This window comes from Eulemur rufifrons, chromosome 8 (assembly GCF_041146395.1).
Source record: "Eulemur rufifrons isolate Redbay chromosome 8, OSU_ERuf_1, whole genome shotgun sequence".
Classification (NCBI taxonomy): Eukaryota; Metazoa; Chordata; class Mammalia; order Primates; family Lemuridae; genus Eulemur; species Eulemur rufifrons.
Window position 1 is genome coordinate 106864062 of NC_090990.1, and position 18098 is coordinate 106882159.

Here is an 18098-nt window from a genome sequence, read left to right on the forward strand (position 1 = left end):
TCAACTGAGTATAAAACAGTTAATATTCAAGCATGCAAGAATTCAGGAAACCCTGGCTCCATGAAGCTCTCCTGAAACAAACTTATCTAATGACAAAATCCAAACAATCAAAAGAGGAAAAAAATAAAGATGTCAGCAATGGAGAAAATGTGTTTAAAAATAATAATAGTAGTAAATTAATTAATTAAAATTAAGGCTAAAACTACTGGTGGCTATTGACTCTAATTAATTATAAAGCTAAGGCTAAAGAACTATGAGAACTATGGTAATGTGGAATGAAATGGAAATGTTTTTAAGCCAGGGGTGGGGAACCTTTTCATGTTGGAAGGCCACATGAATTTAGCTGTAACCAAATAAGGCTGCATTCAAGAAACTTCACTTAGATATACTTTAAAATGTACACTATTTTGTAAAAATCTAACTACTACATACTTAATTTCAAAAAAGAAAACTATTTGTTAATTTTAAAGTTAACCAACCTTTTAATGACTTTGTTGTGTCTGCTTTTTGTTGGGAAGCATTTGAATATTTGGTTGTAGCATGGAGGTCTGCAGTTTCTGTGGATCCTCTAGATGGGTATCAGTTGTCTGTGACCTTAAGGGCATTTTAATCTGGGTTAGGTAGGAGAATGTAGATTCACAGCAATAAGTGGTTGAAAAGCAAGAAAGCATTTTTTGGGCATGTTGCCAAGGTGTGGGTATGGCACTGCATTTTTCTGTATTTCAACTGGATTTTTCTTAGCTTCAAACAATGACTTTAAAATGTCATCTACTGAGAGCTCAATCAATTCCATCTGCAGTTCTTTAGGTGACTTGGTGATATCAACTAGGTGAGGCTGAAATGCTAATTTGAGTGTGAGGTCATTCTTCTCAAAGTCAGAGAATCGTTCATTATATTTTCCAATTAATAGGTCTATAACAGCTGCGTACTATACAAGTGATTCACATATATCATCCTACTCATTTCTTTAATGCTGGTATTCCAGTATCACAAAGCAAGCAAACCATCTTATCTTTAGCAGAAACAAGATAATATTGCAATTCCCAATCCTCATTAAACAATCTATTTTCTTCTTTCAGTGTTCTCTTGGTCTTCTTTGACATGATGGGCTGTTAAGCAGAAAAAATTAAAAAATACTGTTGAGCCGTGCAACTATTCACAAATTCCACTTCAAACAGAAACACAGTGCACTATTGTCAAAAGCTGATAACAGACTGGTGTCTTGACCCCCATCAACTCTCACCAAACCAGCCTTGTGCAGTCGCGGTGCCAGCCAGGTGGGGGAAGTAAAAACCAAATCATGACCGTAGCAGCTGTCAATTTAGCCCTTATTACTTACTAATGTTCTAATTTTGCTGAGTCAATCTGGGAGGATTATTTCCTTGAAACTTATTTTATTCTTTGGTATTTTAAATATAAAAGACAAACAAAAATATATTAATAAAAATAAAAGGATTTGTTGTGTAAATTTTTGTTTCAGTCAAAAGGCTGCACTGAAGGACCTAGAAGGCCACATGTGGCCTTAAGGCTGCAGGTTCCCCACCCCTGGTTTTAAACCTTAATCTTACAAGAAGAATTATATTAATATTAACAATGCAAAGGGAGAGGAGATAGAATAAATTATAAATGTATGAATTTCCTTAATCTTTAGTAAGGAGTTAATAGATACTATATGAAGTCAAAATGTGTATTACTGATAATAATAAAAATGTCTGGGGCTCTTACATTTTTTAAAATACTTTTTCAGATATTAATATTTTCTGTCACAAAGCACATTTATCTGAAAACAGGCAGTTCTTTAGTTTCACTATAGGTGCCTATTTTCTATAAAAACCAAACTTGATACTTTTGTTTTAAAATGCTGTTTCCAATATAATACCATATCTGTAAAATTATTTCTATCTCTCCTTCCATCTGCATGTATGTAGAGAGATATTCAAAACTACAAAGAACTCAAGCAAAACAGCAAGAAAAAACCAAATAACTCCATCAGAAAGTGGGCAAAAGACATGAACAATTTTTTCAAAAGATAGAAAAAGGGCCAAAAAACATATGAAAAAATGCTCAACATCACTAATCATCAGAGAAATGCAAATTAAAACTATAATGAGATATCACCCTACCCCTGTCAGAATGGCCATTAAAAAGTCAAGGCCAAGCATGGTGGCTCATACCTGTAATCCTAGCACTCTGGGAGGCCGAGGTGGGAGGATTGCTTGAGCTCATGAGTTTGAGACCAGCCTGAGCAAAAGCAAGATCCTTGTTTCTACTAAAAATAGAAAAATTAGCCAGGTGTCATGGCGTGTGCTGTGCCTGTAGTCCCAGCTACTGAGGAGACTGAGGCAGGAGGATCACTTGATTCCAGGAGTTTGAGGTTGCAGTGAGCAACGATGATGCCACTGCACTCTACCCAGGGTGATGGAGTGAGACTATCTCTCAAAAAAATAAAAATAAAATAAAATAGTTAAAAAAAACCCAAAAAACGAATGCTGGCATCAATGCAGAGAAAAAGCAATGCATATACACTCTTGGTGGTACTGTAACCTAGTACAACCTCTATGGAAGAACAGTATGGGTATTCCTCAAAGAACTAAAAGTAGATCTACCATTCGATCCAGCAATTCCACTGCTGGGTATCTACCCAAAGGAAAAGAAGTCATTGTATCAGCAAAACACATGGACTCGTATGTTTATTGCAACACAATTCACAATTGCAAAGATATGTAATCAACCTAAGTGCACATCAATTGATGAGTGGGTAAAGAAAATGTGGTTTATGTATATACCATGGAATACTATTCAGCCATAAAAAGGAATGAAATAATGTCTTTTGCAGCAACTTGGATGGAACTGGAGGCCATTATCCTAAGTGAAGTAAAGCAGGAATAGAAAACCAAATACCACATGTTCTCACTTACAAGGGGACCTAAACTATCGGTATGCAAGGTCATACAAAGTGGTATAATGGACATTGGAGACCCAAAATGGGGGGTAGGTGAGAGAGGGGTGAGGGATAGTAAATTATCTATGGGATACAATGTACACTATTCAGGTGATAGGTACACTAAAAGCCCTGACTTCATCACTGTACAATTTATCTGTGTAACAAAAAACCATTTGCACCCTCTAAATCTATTGAAATAAAAAGAGTATAAGATATCTTTATATAAAAAAATAAAATAAAGTGAAACTATGTTCACCATTGTTAACAGTGTTTATTTTTACAGTAGTGAGATTAAGGTAACTTTTTAAAAATTTACTTTCTTTGTATTTTTTAGAATTAATATTTTATAACATCCATATCTTGTTTCTAAAAACAATAAAGCTGTTATACTTCAATAAAACAATTATTTTCAAACTTGAGTAATGTTCAGATTTTATATAGTGAAAAATTCTTGTGGATCCCTCATATATAAGAAAATTATCTTATGTTAAACATATACAAACATTAAACTAGGTATGTATCCTTTATGCTTGCTGCTCTTGTAAAACCAAAAAAATGACATATTAATAGAAATAAAACTATACCTAATAAACTTCAAATTCACATAAATTTGATTAAACAGAGAATGTTGGTTTGCTGCCACTGAACTTGGTTTACAAAAAGGAGTTTGGAATGTTTTGCTATTGTTAAGGTTCTTTGGGGGTTCAACAGTCACCTTTTGGCTCAAATATCAGTTTACTTTTCTTCATCCAAACAACTGCGAGGCATTTGGCCTCTACCTCACACCCTGTTTCCAAGGAAGCCACCCCGTGTTATCTCCCACTAGCTCATAAATAAAGTAGTAAGACTTAGTGCCAGTGAATTTTAACATAAATACAAAATGCGGCATAAAAATCTCAAAGCATTACTCAGAAAGTAATCAAGCATATTATTCAGAAAATTCTCTTTTTTCCTACACATTATCAGCAAAGTGAAAATACACTTTTAGAAAAACAAAGGAGGCAGGAGGAAATTTCTGGAGGTAATGGATAAGTTTATGGCATTGACAGTGATGATGGTTTCACAGGTATATACTTTTCTCCAAACGCATCAAGTTATATACATTAAATATCTACAGCTCTTTTATATCAATAATACCTCAATAAAGTGGTTTTTAAAAAAGAAAATACACTTAAAATTATTTTTAGAGAATCAAACAAACTCCCCAAAATATTCCTACTGAGCACAAGGGGTGCATGGGCTCTAGTTTGAGAAATACCTTTCAGCGTTTAGGTTCATAAGGCAAGTCTTTATGTTCTCTTCCTTCGTGTCTTCTGACATGAATTTTATTGTCAAATACACTTGAGTTCCAATCCCAGCCTGCTCAACCTCTCTGAGGCTGTTTTCCCATCTGTAGAATGGGGGCAAAATGACTTTTTTTTAGGGTCATTGAATATATTTAATGAAATTGTTTCTTAAGGCAGGTATTAAATTAGGAGCTCAGTGACATGTGCCTGTAGAACCCTGTAGCAAACCTGCCAGTTCAAGAAAGAACACGTTTGAATGGCTGCTCTCAGGATATTATAACTATGCATTATCCCAGGCAGTCATCGTTCTGGGATAAGGATTTAACAGAAAGGTTTGAGACTTGATTAAAATTCCTAAGAGAAACAGTAAATTTCAGGGAGAGAGGTGGATCATCTGCCCAAACAGCTCCAGAGCAGGGGAACACGCTGTGCTCAGAAGAATGGGAAGGTGTATGTCTGCCCAGCGCGAGGCTGATTCTGCAAACGTGGGAACTAGCTCTCCCCACACAGTGGCTGTGCTTCAGGGAACGCTGGCGAGCAGGAGAGGGGGCTCTGAGGGAGTGTTGGGCTCAGAGCCAAGCGTGGACCCAGCTCTTGACCAGATGTGCTCTTCCTACGGCAGTGGATGAATGCATCCCCTGAATGCGCCTCGCCACACTCCGATGATCAGAACAGTGAGACCAAGCGTGACAGCCTCAAGAGTCCAATATCTGAGAGAGCAGCCCGGCCCTGGGAAAGATCCACATCGTGGGTGGTATGCTCATCAGAGCCACGGCTGATGTTCGGAATACCTGTGGATGGAAATGAGACCAAGTTTGAAAGGATCCTACTTGAAGACTTTTTTTTAAAGAGGGTAAATACAAAGTGGTTTGAAATATTATTCATGGAAGACGAGAAGGTTACTGCAGCTTTATTAGGATATTAATTTTTCTGACTTCCTCTTACAGGTGATAATAGAGGAGGAAAATAACTATTACAGGTGATAATAGAGGAGGAAAATAACTAGAAAGTGATTTGTTAAGATCCTAACTTTGCCTAAATTTCTCAAAAGACTAATCCTCTTCTTAGAACACAAGTGAACACAGTACAGCCGTCCCTGGGTGTACACTGGGTATTGGTTCCATGCCCCCGGCAGATACCCGAATCCATGGATGCTCAAGTCTCACATACATAATGGCAGAGTATTTGCACGTAACCTATGCACACATCCTCCTGTATACTTTAAATCATCTCTAGATTATTTATGACACTAATACAATGTAAGTGCTAGGTTAATAGCTGTTGTGCTGTATTGTTTTTAATTTGTATTTTTTTATTGTCATATTGTTACTTCTGTTGGGGTTTTTCTCCGAATATTTTCGATCAGCAGTTGGTTGACTCTGTGCATGTGGAACCCCATGGATCCAGAGGACCGATTGTGGTGGCCTGGGTTACCTGGGTTATGAAAGCACACCCGTTGCCCAACCTGGGGACAACCAACAGAGATGAGGGCTGGCACGAGGGACAGTCAGTGCAAAGCTCCCCTCCCTCCGATTGAAATGCTATCAGAAGAATATTCTCCCACTACTTCCCCTAGGAAGAAATACTTGAATCTTGACTGGAAAGAGTACTGAAATGTTAGATAAAGCAGATATGAGAAAGGAAGAACAAGGAGAGGCTAAGGTGGTCCCACTCCAGACAATGCCTCTGTAGCCATAGGGAAGTTCTTGGAAGCCAGTAAAACAGTGTTTGAAAATACATACAGCTGCCAAATAATGCTATTAAATTTCTCATAGCAGAGGAGAGAGGGTTTTAGAGGATTGCGCAAATTCTTAAGTTAAATCTCTGACATTCATGTTCAGGAAGGAAAGGACTTTACGAACTGTGTTACAACCCAATGGACTTTCGAAATGAGCCATGGAACAAGGTCCTATGAGCCTGGATCCAGGCTCTGCTGGATCACGTCTGCAGAAGGAATTCATAGAGCGGCATTGCTAAAGAAACTTGTATCCGCCAGAGAATTGCTGGGCCACTCTAGTATTTACTTTTAGCGAAAACAAATCAGGAAGAAGAAGAAAGGGTGGTAATACTGGTTGTCCTCACGTAACAAAACCAAAGCACAGAATGGGACGGGAGGCACCTTGAGGTCAGATCCCTGCCAGCGAGGTCTGAGGCGGCTAGAAATGAGTCCGCACCCCAGGTCAAAAGTTTCCACAGAGACTGCATTAGTCTTCTGCTGCCTAAGAAATTACCACAAACTTGGTGGCTCCAAGCAACACACATTTATTATCTCAGAATTTCTGTGGGTCAAGAGTCTATATATAGCTCAGCTGGGTCCTCTTGCCCAAGGTCCCAGAGGGCTGCAATCAGGGTGTCGGTGGGACTGCGTTCTCGTCTGGAGGCTCAACATGAAACTCCCCCAGCTTTTTGTTATGATGCATCTCCTTGTGGTTGTAGGACCAAGGTCCTTGCTTTCTTGCTGGCTGTCGTTCAGAGACCAGACCCTGCTCCTAGAGGCCCCCACAGTTCTTGTCATGGGATCCCATAGACAGCTCAAACATGGTGGTCTGCTTCCTCAAAACCAATGGGAGGATCCCTCTCTAGTCTGCTGTAATGGAACATGATCAGAGGAGTGACTGTCCTATGACTTTTGCCATCCTCCCCTAGCTAGAAGTAAGTCACAAATTCTATCCACTCTCAAGGGGAGGGAATTAGACAAAGCGCATGACTCGTTGGGGTCACCTTAGGGTGCACCACACACAATATAACTCATTGTGTGTGGAGGATGTGCGCATGAGCACACAGGTGCGTGTGCAGGTTTACAGGAAAGGTAGATCTCCGCCCTGTTTGTATTCCCCCAGACTCAGACTCGGAGATAAGGCTTCATGTGGAACTGCTCTGTTTGGGAGATGACCTAGGAAACACCTGCAGGGCTACGGGGAGTGGGGGCTTGAGATGGAGGAGGGAGGCAGCTAAGAAGGGGTGTGGTAATAAATTACAAACCGTGGGCAACTTGAACATTTATCCCTATGTGGCACTCAAGAAGCCCACATAATACACGGGCCTCAGAGATCACCCGGGGGGTAGGGGGACTAAGTGTTTACACACCAACTGTGGGTGCTGAAGATGCTGAGGACCAAAAGGATATAGGCAGAGCCCTGATGGCAACTTCATGATCACAAACATCATAAATGTGACCACTAGACTAGCACCGCTGGTACTTAGCATCTAGCTTCCCTAAGAAAAGGAAAGGAGGGAGGAGGAGGAAGATGAAGAAGTAGGTTTGGACTGTTAGTCAGTGGAATACCAGGTCTCTTCTCCTAACTGATTCCTTGGGGAGAGCATTTGTGAATTCAAAATTGTAAATATTTGCAAATGCTTTTCTCAGGTTGAAAATGTAATGAGATGGATAAATATTTTATCCACAAGAACTGTGGGAAAACCAGCAAAGACCAACCAGAAAGCCAGACGGGGCCACTTTCTGAGAGAGAAGCAGGTGGAGTGGAAGACCGAGCCATCCAGGGAGCTGCGCAAAACAGAGGCAGGCATGTGTTCGGAGCAGGACCCCTGAGCCTGAGGGGTGCAGCGGGACACGGCTGAGAGGAGAGAGGGAGCACCCCTAATTGGCCAGGCAACCAAGGAGGGACTTTGGGAAGAACGGGACTGTCTAATAAAGTTTCTTTAACTTTTTAAGAAGTTCTATTTTTTGTTGAGTACATTATATAAAAAGAAAAATGGGCACATACCAGAAGTATACACCTTAATGAATTTTCACAAACAGAACACACCCATGGAACCAGCACCCAGATCGAGAAGCATCTAGAAGCTACCTTTGTGACCCCTTGAGTCATGACCTCTCCCCCAAGAGTAACCACTACCCTAACCTAGAACAACATGGGTTTGTTCTGTCTGGTGTTTTTTTGGGGGGGAGGGGGCGGGGGGAGGGTCTGGCTCTGTTGCCCTGGCTGAAGTGCAGTGGTGTCATCATAGCTCACTGCAACTGCAAACTCCTGGGATCAAGTGATCCTCCTGCCTCAGCCTCCCAAGTAGCTGGGACTACAGGTATGCACTAACATGCTTGGATAATTTTTCTAGTTTTTGTAGAGACGGGGTCTTGCTCTTGCTCAGGCTGGTCTCAAACTCCTGACCTCAAGCAATCCTCCCTCTTTGGTCTCCCCCAAGTGCTAGGATCACAGGCATGAGCCACCGTGACCAGCCTTGTTATGTATTTCATATAAATGGAGTCATATAACGTGTACTCATCTTAGTCCAGCTCCTTTCACTTGATATTGTTCTTGACATCATCCATGTTGTTGCATAATTGTAGAGCATTCAATCTCGTGCTATGTAATATTCCATTCTGCAAATATACACATTTTATTTGTTCATTCAACTGATGATGGGAAATAGGATTCTTAATGGGATTTTAGTATGTTTGCTAGGTGGTATACAATATAATCATCTTCTCAGTCTCCACCTGAAATCTTTAATCAATAATGCTTGGTGTGAGAGAATTTTGTAAGAACAATGCAGGGAAGTGGCCAAATCCAATGTGAAGGACAGTGTAGGTTGGAACAGAAGCCATGTGTGAACCAGCCACATCAGGTTGATTTTTCAAAATATCTTGAGTTACTCGTTAGATTTCATTTAACAAAAGCACCTCAAGTGATGAGGTAATCAGGCTGACTAGAACCTGGCACACCTAGAAGGCCTCTGGTGACATCTCTTCTAGTTTTTCTTTTTTGCTTCCCCTCTTGAGAAATTCCATATAGCCCAGAGCTGCTGATTATAAAATTCCACTTACTTATCAAGAGAATGGACATTTGACCCAAAATGGACCAAGTTTCATTCTCAGTAATTTGAATCTTGAGAATCAAAATGTGTTTGAGACTGAGTTACCTAATGTGCACCCGAAACAGATGGTTCTTGAATTCGTGCAACTGCAGTTCTCCAAGAGTCCCTGCTTCCTACCCTTCCTGACACCACGAACAGCCCTTCTTTCCAGTCTGCCACCAAAGAACCTGAACTGTTAAATCTCCTCTGGCCAAAAATTTCTTCCCCATGCCCCAGCCTCAATTTTTTTGAAATCCCCATATTAGCGATTTCTTCTGGGTTATATAATGAAAGCACGCAATACTACAGCTGTTGTGTGAAAGTACGGGGAAGGAAACTTTATTAAGCTAAAATTAATTCCTGAAACATCTGTTGTCAAAGATTTATCAGCTCTCCTTTAGATCCACGGAGGAATAGAACAGAGAATGGATAATTTTTGGTTGGGGTGAGGCAGTCTGGCACTTGATACCACTCCAGGTAAAAATGTCTGGACAATTAGGACAAAGTGATGAGGGTGTAGGAAGTCGTTGACTGAGTAGGAGGAAGCTGGTGCAGACACCATTGTCAATGTCACAGCTTCGGTTAGGTCAATTTAGCTTATTGGAAGTTGTCAGGAGCGTGGCCTCCTACTCAGAATAAATGGCACATGACAAGCATTTTCTGGAGTTTTTTGTTTGTTTCTAGTGAAACCATGGAGTTAAATGACTTATAGTTTCTTTTCATGGGATTTTACCTTGGTACATTTTTCTGTAACATTAATTTTCCTGAACTTTTAGAAGATGGTGTGGTTCGGGGTAGCTGTCCGAACTTTAGGAGCTCCCTCTTCTTTTATTGTGTAGTGTTCAGAAATGCGGCAGCTAGCTCTCTGAAATTTCCTGGCTCTGTTCCACTCCCCACTCTTTATCTCAACCTTTCCTTCCCTTCATTGCAGTTGTCCTTATTCCTGCCCAGGATTGATTTCATTCCCAGCAGTTTCTACTCAGTGTATGGCCAGTTCTGGAAAAGAGCCCTGGCTCTTCCCAGAGTGCACAGCTTGCTCCCACCTTGCAAGAGTCAATTGTGTACAACTCTTCCCAATGTCACGTTCATGTTGGTAGCTTGCAAGCGACCAGGATGAGAGTATTTGCATCATGCAAATCAGCAAACACTACAAATCAGGCTGTTAAACAGTTATTAGCACACTGCTGGGTATGCTGTTCCAGCCTTGAGATCTTACTGGGGTTGAGGAATGGAGCTTGCACTCACTGGCATTCAAGTGGGCAAAACTACTCTCAGTTTGAGCAACTGCTGCTGCATTGGTCTGCCTGCTCTCCAGCGGGTTCTCATTGGCTATTTAGGGCTTCCCCAGCTCTCAGATTGCTTAGACATACTAGTGCTGCCCTCTGCTTTCTCCCTTTCAGATGCCACGGCAGGTTTTATGACTGTTTATTCTCATCCTCTTGTATTTTGGGGTTTATAGGGATACACTACCACTTAGTTTTATTGCAAATATTTGCAAATTTTGGTTGTCCTCTGCTTTTATGTGGGCATTCGAAGACTCAAAACTGCCACCACCATCTTCCCAGAATTTTTAAGTTGAATGACTTCTCAGGTTTGTTCCAGTTCTGAAATTGTCTGGGTTTGTAATCCTGAAAACTCTTGGGAAACAGTGAGTTGGATCCAGAGCTATAGCTGGCTGCCCATGAGGCTTGAATGCCTCCTGGAGGTCAGGGCTGAAGTGCTACTGACCTTTCCTAGGAAAGGCCTTCTATTAAACTTTTATAGAAGATACTTCTCCTTAGCTATCAGCTCTCTGGGGTCCTGCAGGTTTCTCCTTTGAGCTTGACAAGGTTTTGCCTGCTTCACACAGTCTCTGACGTTCCCTTGATTTTCTGATCACTGTTTAACTTAGCAGATGCCAAAGTAACTAAAAAAATAAAAATAAATAAAAACACAGGGTTTGAAATCTTTACCTCCAAATAAATAACACTTTTCTGGACCTGCCTTCTCCAAAAAAAAAAAAAAGGTTCTAGGACTCAGGGTCATTTCCCCTCAGACTTAAGTCAGTTCCTTATTTTGAAAATAAAAACAAATAGGGCTGTGATAGAATCATGGTATGTTTTATGTTTGCTTATTTGCATTTTGCTGAAATGAGTTTTGTCTTCATATTGAGAAGTGAACAACCAAGGAAATGTCCTTGTGGGGGAAAAAATGCACATTTGCTTTCCAGATGGTTTTACTTAGAATTCTAGATATTTTAAAATAATTTACGGGCACCAAAGTTTTCACAGGAGTAAGAGTCCAAAGTCCCAGCCACCATCACTTACCTAGCTGTGAACAAGTTGTTTCATTTTTCTGAGCCTGTGTGCTCTGTCCAATGGCTTCAATATCTAACTTTTCCTCTAGATCCTGCCGCCCCATAACCAAACACAAACTGATTTCAAAAGGAAGGGGAAAAAAAAATCCACCAATAGGTACAAGAGGAAATTTATTCCGTACCACTGTACTGTAAGATCATGTAGCCATAAATATGAAATTTGTGTTTTTATTATCTATTTTTCCACTCCCAGCTCCCTCCTCCACCCCACCTTGGCAACGAATCTTATTTTTATCTGTTCTTGTAAATCATATATTGCTGCTTTATGAGTCTTTACACTTACGCAACTGTTATCTTGCATTACTTCGGCATTGCCTTTAAGATGCATCCGTGTCGCCATTGAGCATTGAATCTGCTGTTTCTAACCATTTCAGAGTGCTGCACACTGTGCCTCCAACCACATTTACCCATCCTCTTCCTAAAGATGGACACTCAAATTACCTGCAATTCCCTCTTTGAGTTCAGTTTTATTTTTCTCTGCAAAGTACACCATCTGTTAAGTAATCCATCCTGTTCTCTGCCAATTGATTTGTGGTGCAATATTTATCACAAAAATGTCCCTCTATACATGAGTCTGTTTCTGGTCTTTCTATTCTACCCCAATGGTCTATTTGTTCTTGCACCAAAACCACACTGCTTTTATTACTAGGGATTGGTACTAAGTCACAGTATCTGGTAAGAGAAGTCTTCCTCATTACTCTGATTTTCCAATTTTGACTTACTTATTTCTGGGCCTTTATTATTTGTTTTTATATTAATATTTCAGAAAACCATATCCAATTCCCAAAAAAAATCCAACTGGAATCTTTATTGGGATTGCATTGAATTTGTGGACTAATTAAGGAAGAATAAATACTTTTATAATAGCAAGTTGTTTGATCCAAGAGCACAGAATTCTATTCTCTTTTTCTAAAATGATCTTCTATATTTCTTTAAGTTTCAAAATTTTTCCTTGGAGGTCTTATATAGTCTTGGTTAAATTAATTCTAGACACTATATAATTTTGTTGTTATTGTTAGTTCATTTTTGTCATCATATTCTAGTTCGTTAGTACTTGTGTAGAGAATCCTGTTAATTTTAAAAACTGTTGTCTTTGGCACCTTTGCTGAATCAACATTACAGTTACCAAAGTATTTTGATCACCCATACTTTTTTCCCTACCTAGTACTGCATCCTCCTGAATTTGTTTCTCTTTACATTTAGCTTCTTCCTCCAATTCTGGTTCCATTTTGGGTCTTTGAGTACCTTAGAACATATTTGTATGCCCATACATTTGAATGATAATTTGGTGTGTCATTTCAGTAAGTATATTACTTCATTGTCTAATGGAGTCCAGGGTTGCTGTTAAGTACTGCAATGCTACTTGGTTTTTGTTTCTTTTTAGGTGACCCTTCTCTCTAGAAGCTTTTAGAATGTCCTCTCTGCCTGTATGTACTCTAGGTCTATTTTCTCCTTAACTGTCTTGTTTGTTCCTTGATGAGTTTTTTCCAAACTGAGATGTGTCATCGATCTTTAACAATGGAAGACCCATCTTTATTAGTTCTTCCAATATTTTCCCTTTGGGAGTTCCCATTATTGTTGATACTTCTACATCTGTTCTTCCAATTCTTTTCTTCTCTCTCTCTCTTTTTTTTTTTTTTTTTGAGATAGGTTCTCTGTGTCACCCCGGCTAGAATGCAGTGGCATTATCATAGCTCACTGCAACTTCAAACTCCTGGGCTCAAGCGATCCTCCTGCCTTGGCCTCCCAAAGTCCTGTAATTACAGGCATGAACCACTGCACCTGGCCTCACTCTTTCTTACTGGCTTTTTTTTAGAGTTTCCCAATCAAATAGTTCTACTCACTATTGTGAGTTATGTCCATCCTGTAATATTCCTCATCTAGCATATTCTTTATTTCAACATTATATTTGTATATAGTTGCATATACAATACTTAGTCATGATTTCTTTTTAATGCCTTGCAGTGGGAAATCTTTGTCTTCTACACATGCTAGGGTTACTCTAAATTCTTGGTCTGTCTGTTTCAAAATTCTGTTTTTGGCGATGCATGTTGATCAGTGTGCTGTCTTCCTTTTCTAGCTCTCAGGCATGTGGTTATCTTGCTGTGTGAGTTCATGTTCCCCTGGAGGTAGTGGCTGCTCTCTTTGGTGCTGTGTTGGGGATGCGCTGAAGGCCTGGCCCCGGTCTGTGTCCCTCAGGGCATATTTAAGGTGCAAGATGGAGATAAGGCCCACAGTAGAGAGCCCCAGACACTGCAGATCCACTGTTGACCATCCCTGTTTGTTGCCACTTCCCCAGAAGACCAAGGCTTCACATTTCAACTGCTAGGAAGAAATAGCACCAGGAGTAAGTATTGCTGGGCCACCTGTCTGGGGGATGGAAATGGAGGCTTGTTGGAGTGATTGTCAGAGTATGATCGGCCAACTCGCGACTCTTTTCATCAACTAGGCTGCACAGTAGGGCTATACAATGCTCTCCTCTGACCACAGCCCCAGCCATCCTCCACCCAAGGCTCCAGGCCCCTCCTGTCCCCAGCCCTGCCTCTTGCCCCCGCACACATCCGTCCTCCAGGGATCCTCAGACTCCTCAGGGATGTCTCTCACATGTTTTTAAAACTTAAAATTTGTTTTTCAAATTCATACTTTTTTCCCCTAATGCCTTCCAGGTTGATTAGGGAAGAGACATTTTACAGTTTATGATGGTTTATCATATTGCCAAGTAGAAAAGTTTTGACATGAGAAAATGCTATGTAAATATAAATTATGATAAGAACTAGGACAACTACTTGAGAATTATCTATCAGTGAAATTCTGAGAACTCAAACAAAAAGGAAGTTACTTATATAAATTGGGCATTAATATTTTTGTAACATATTATTTGCTATTGGCATAAAATGACTGTGAGAACAAAATTTTCTCCAAACTGTTTAAATGTCTGTGAAGATGAAGGTTTGACAATAGACACCAGAGAAGGGATGGCACGAGATGCCCGGGTTTGCTCCCTGAGAGCCACGGGCAGCTGTACCACGTCTATACTGGGTCCCCCCCCCCGCCCCCACCGTGCAAATGTCTTTCCCATGGGAGACTTCACATCTTCCAGCCGGGTTTGTTTCCTAGATGTTGTAACATACATGAGGGAACAGCTGGAGTGGTGGAACTTGAGAGACATCAAAACACCAGTGCCAATTGTTTTTGTTCTGAGCTGTGCCCTTTCCCCTACTTTCCTCTGATCCTCTCGACCTGATTAGTTAGGAATTTATATACGCTATCCCAGGGATCAGTACTCCTCCCTGGCCAGCTCTAAGGCTTTGGAATCAAAGGTCTGACTATTGGCCGGGCACGGTGGCTCACGCCTGTAATCCTAGCACTGACGAATAAGTCAGGCCAGCTCCCTGGGATTGTTGTGAGAACAGTATGTGAGCACACCTGAAAACTGATGGAGCCGCATATAGGCTTGTACTCTATTAGTGTCATTGTCAAATAAACAGAGTTTATTTCCAAAAGTATGAAGACTCTAAGAATACAAAGTCTTCTCTCTAGGTCTAGACTTTCCATAGAAATGGCTTTCCCACCCACTTTCTGAAAGCTTGTTTCCTTGGGGCCAAGGTGTAAGATGCATATCTGCATGGGAGGGGATTTCTTCAATTTATCAGTCATGGAACCCTTGGGTAAATGCATCTCCAGAATATTTGTTGAAAGGAGGACTGTGGGTTTCTGAGGTAGAAAACATGCAGACTTTAGGTGAGCTAAAAGGGGTTAATCCAGATGCCTGAGAGCCTTGTTTATCATTTTGCTCTCCTAAACCAGCTCTCTTGGCAGAATTGCTTAAAAAATAAACATTGTTTTTGCAAGACCTCACACTAGGTGTTTAAACTTTTAACATCCCTGATAATCAATTTTTCTTACTCATAATACTTTTCTGACACCTAACATGTATTTTCAATTAATTCTACCTTTTATCAACATTTCAGCTAAAAAACTGCAGTCTACTCGTTGAAGGACCCAAAAATCTCAAAGTAAAAATAAAAGTATCTGTTTTCATTTAAGAAGTATCAAAATGTGGATTCATGTAAGTGTCTGGGAGGTGGTATCTTCTTTAGACACAAATGTTGTGATCCATGTCCTTCAACACATTAATACATAAGCCAATTACTCGGTTGTACTCGGTTGAGTACAATTATTTGACTGAGTCAACTAAATTCACAACTAGTTTTGTGAAAAACTATAGCCTGATGGTTTTTCACTATTATTTCCCCCCCAATTTATACTTTATATAATGCATTCCTGGTACTTCCTGGTACAAGTTTCCCTTAGTCCAAAGCAACTACTTAATATTAGGTAGAACCACATGAAATTGCCACTTTTTCAAGTCAAATATGGTTCATGATTGACTCAGGTTATGTATAGAGCCAGATACCTGGATTCAAAGCCCATTTCAGCCATTTACTATGTCTAAAATAACAAATGGTTATATAATTTTTCTAACCCTCAGTTTTATCATCAGTAAAATGGGCATAACAACAGTATCAACCTCAGATAGCTGTAAAAATGAAACTAAATAATGCATACAAAGTGCTTATCACAGTGCCTGGAACACATTAATTGCTTCGTACATGCCAGCTTAAAAGAAAGAAGGGAATGAAGTTTATCCATCTATCCACACAGTGCCTAATCTGTTATGTATTCTAAGTAAAGTTTGCAGTAGTTTGGATGGTTTTGGTCTTCAGTTTTATCAAACTGCTCCATATGTGTCCATAATCCTATGTGAAGGTTTGTGTAAGAGCTTAATGTTCCTAATGTTAAAAGAAAAAGTTTAGACAGATTAAATTTAGCAGAGTTTATTTGAGCAAAGAAATGATTCATGAATCAGGCAGTACCCTGAATCAGTACAGGTTCAGAGAGCTCCACCCAGCCACATGGGTAGGCAGTATTTATAGACAGAAGAAGGAAGTGGCATACAGAAACAGCTTGATTGGTTACAGCTTGGCATTTGCCTCATATCACCATGTTCTAACAGTCCGTAGCCTGCAATTGGCCAAGACTCAGCTACTTGTCACAAGAGTATACTCTCAAGTTAGGTTGCAGTCTATTTACATTTTAAATTAGGTTATGGTGTGCTATGTATGGAGGCAGGTTTAAGCCACACTTAATCTACTTTAGCACTATTCAGTTTCATCCACTTTCTCAGTGAAGTAAGAATATATGGGGACTACCTGGAGGGAGCAGCCCCTGTGAGGAGTGGCCAGTGATTTGGGAGAAAACCATGAGATTGTCAGGTCCTAGGCTAAGTGGACTTTGAGAAAGAGGGAGAGCAGCCTTGCCATTTGCTCCTAATAAGGTCTGAGGTCTAAAAAGCTGAACGTTTAGGATCAACCATTGGGTTTGGCAACAAGGAAGTCACTGGTGACTTTGATGAGAGGGATTTCAGTGGAGTGCTGGGAACAAAAGCCTAAATGATCAATCCAAAACAGAATGAAAAGAATGAAAAACACCGAGAGCAAACATTTTTAATGAATTTTGCTATAGAGGGGAGCATAGATTTGGTGGCACACTCAGTAAGACACATAGGGTCAAGAGGAGGTATTTAAAAATAGGATTGTACAAGAGCAATACAATAAGAACAATCTAATAGACAGGGAAAATTGATCATGAGAAAGACAGGGGATAACTTCAAAAGTGTGTTCTTCATGTAGAAAAAAGGCAACGTAATTGGTGCACAAGTGGTGACCCTGGCCTTGAGCCAGAGCAGGGACTGTTCCTCTATACAGTAACAGTAAGGCAGAGCATGGGGTATAAAGGCAAATGCACTTTTCTGAAGTTGCTAATGGAATATAGAGTCATTCTATTATGATTGTTTCTATTTCCTCAGTGAAATAAGAGTCAAAGTGATCAGCTGAGAATGAGCAGAGAGGGACTGAGGACAGAACAGAAGTTGGGACTAGCTATATTGGGACTGGGAGAGCAAATGGACTGGGGAAAATGCAGATCACCAGGCTGTGCTGCAGGTCCCCTTGAGATGTATGTTTGTAAATTTAAAGCTAACCGGTCAGCACAGCGCTGTGTTTCTCTTCAGCCATGTTTAGCTGCTCAGATGCAGACACAGAGTAGACTGAGAGTTGAATTTAGCCAAAGTTGAAGGTTTGCTAGGCTCTTTGACGGAGAGCATAAACGGCAAAGTGATACAAGGGACTGTTCCCGGTGAGGCTCTGTGAGTAATCTGAGCTGGGCAAGGAGAGACAAGAGGTCATGAGAATGATGCTAAAAATGTGGAGGAGTCAATGGCAGCCCCAAAGGAAGGCAAAGGTAGGGGTACTTTAAAAGTGAGCTGGGAAGATAGAGGCTATTGGAAATTGGGATGCATGAAAAGTAAATTTTGGAGGTGGTAATGACACTGTGATAACAAGGTCAAGGTTATGACTGTGGAAAGGGAGGCTGAAGTCATATGGAAAACAAATCACGGAAATGGCAACTCAGAGAGCGGCCGGGAAGGATAAATAATGTTATGTGGAGACTGACGTCTCCAAGAACGCCGAGAGGCTTGGTGGTGGGGAGGAAGGCAGTGATGCTTGCACTTAAATTTCATGAATGACGGGAAGTGGAACACGGTTGTTAGTTGGCTGCAAGAATGAAGGGCACTGGTGGCACAGACTGATGTCATGTGCTTTAAGGCAGCAGGGGTATTTGAAAGGAGGGAGAGAAA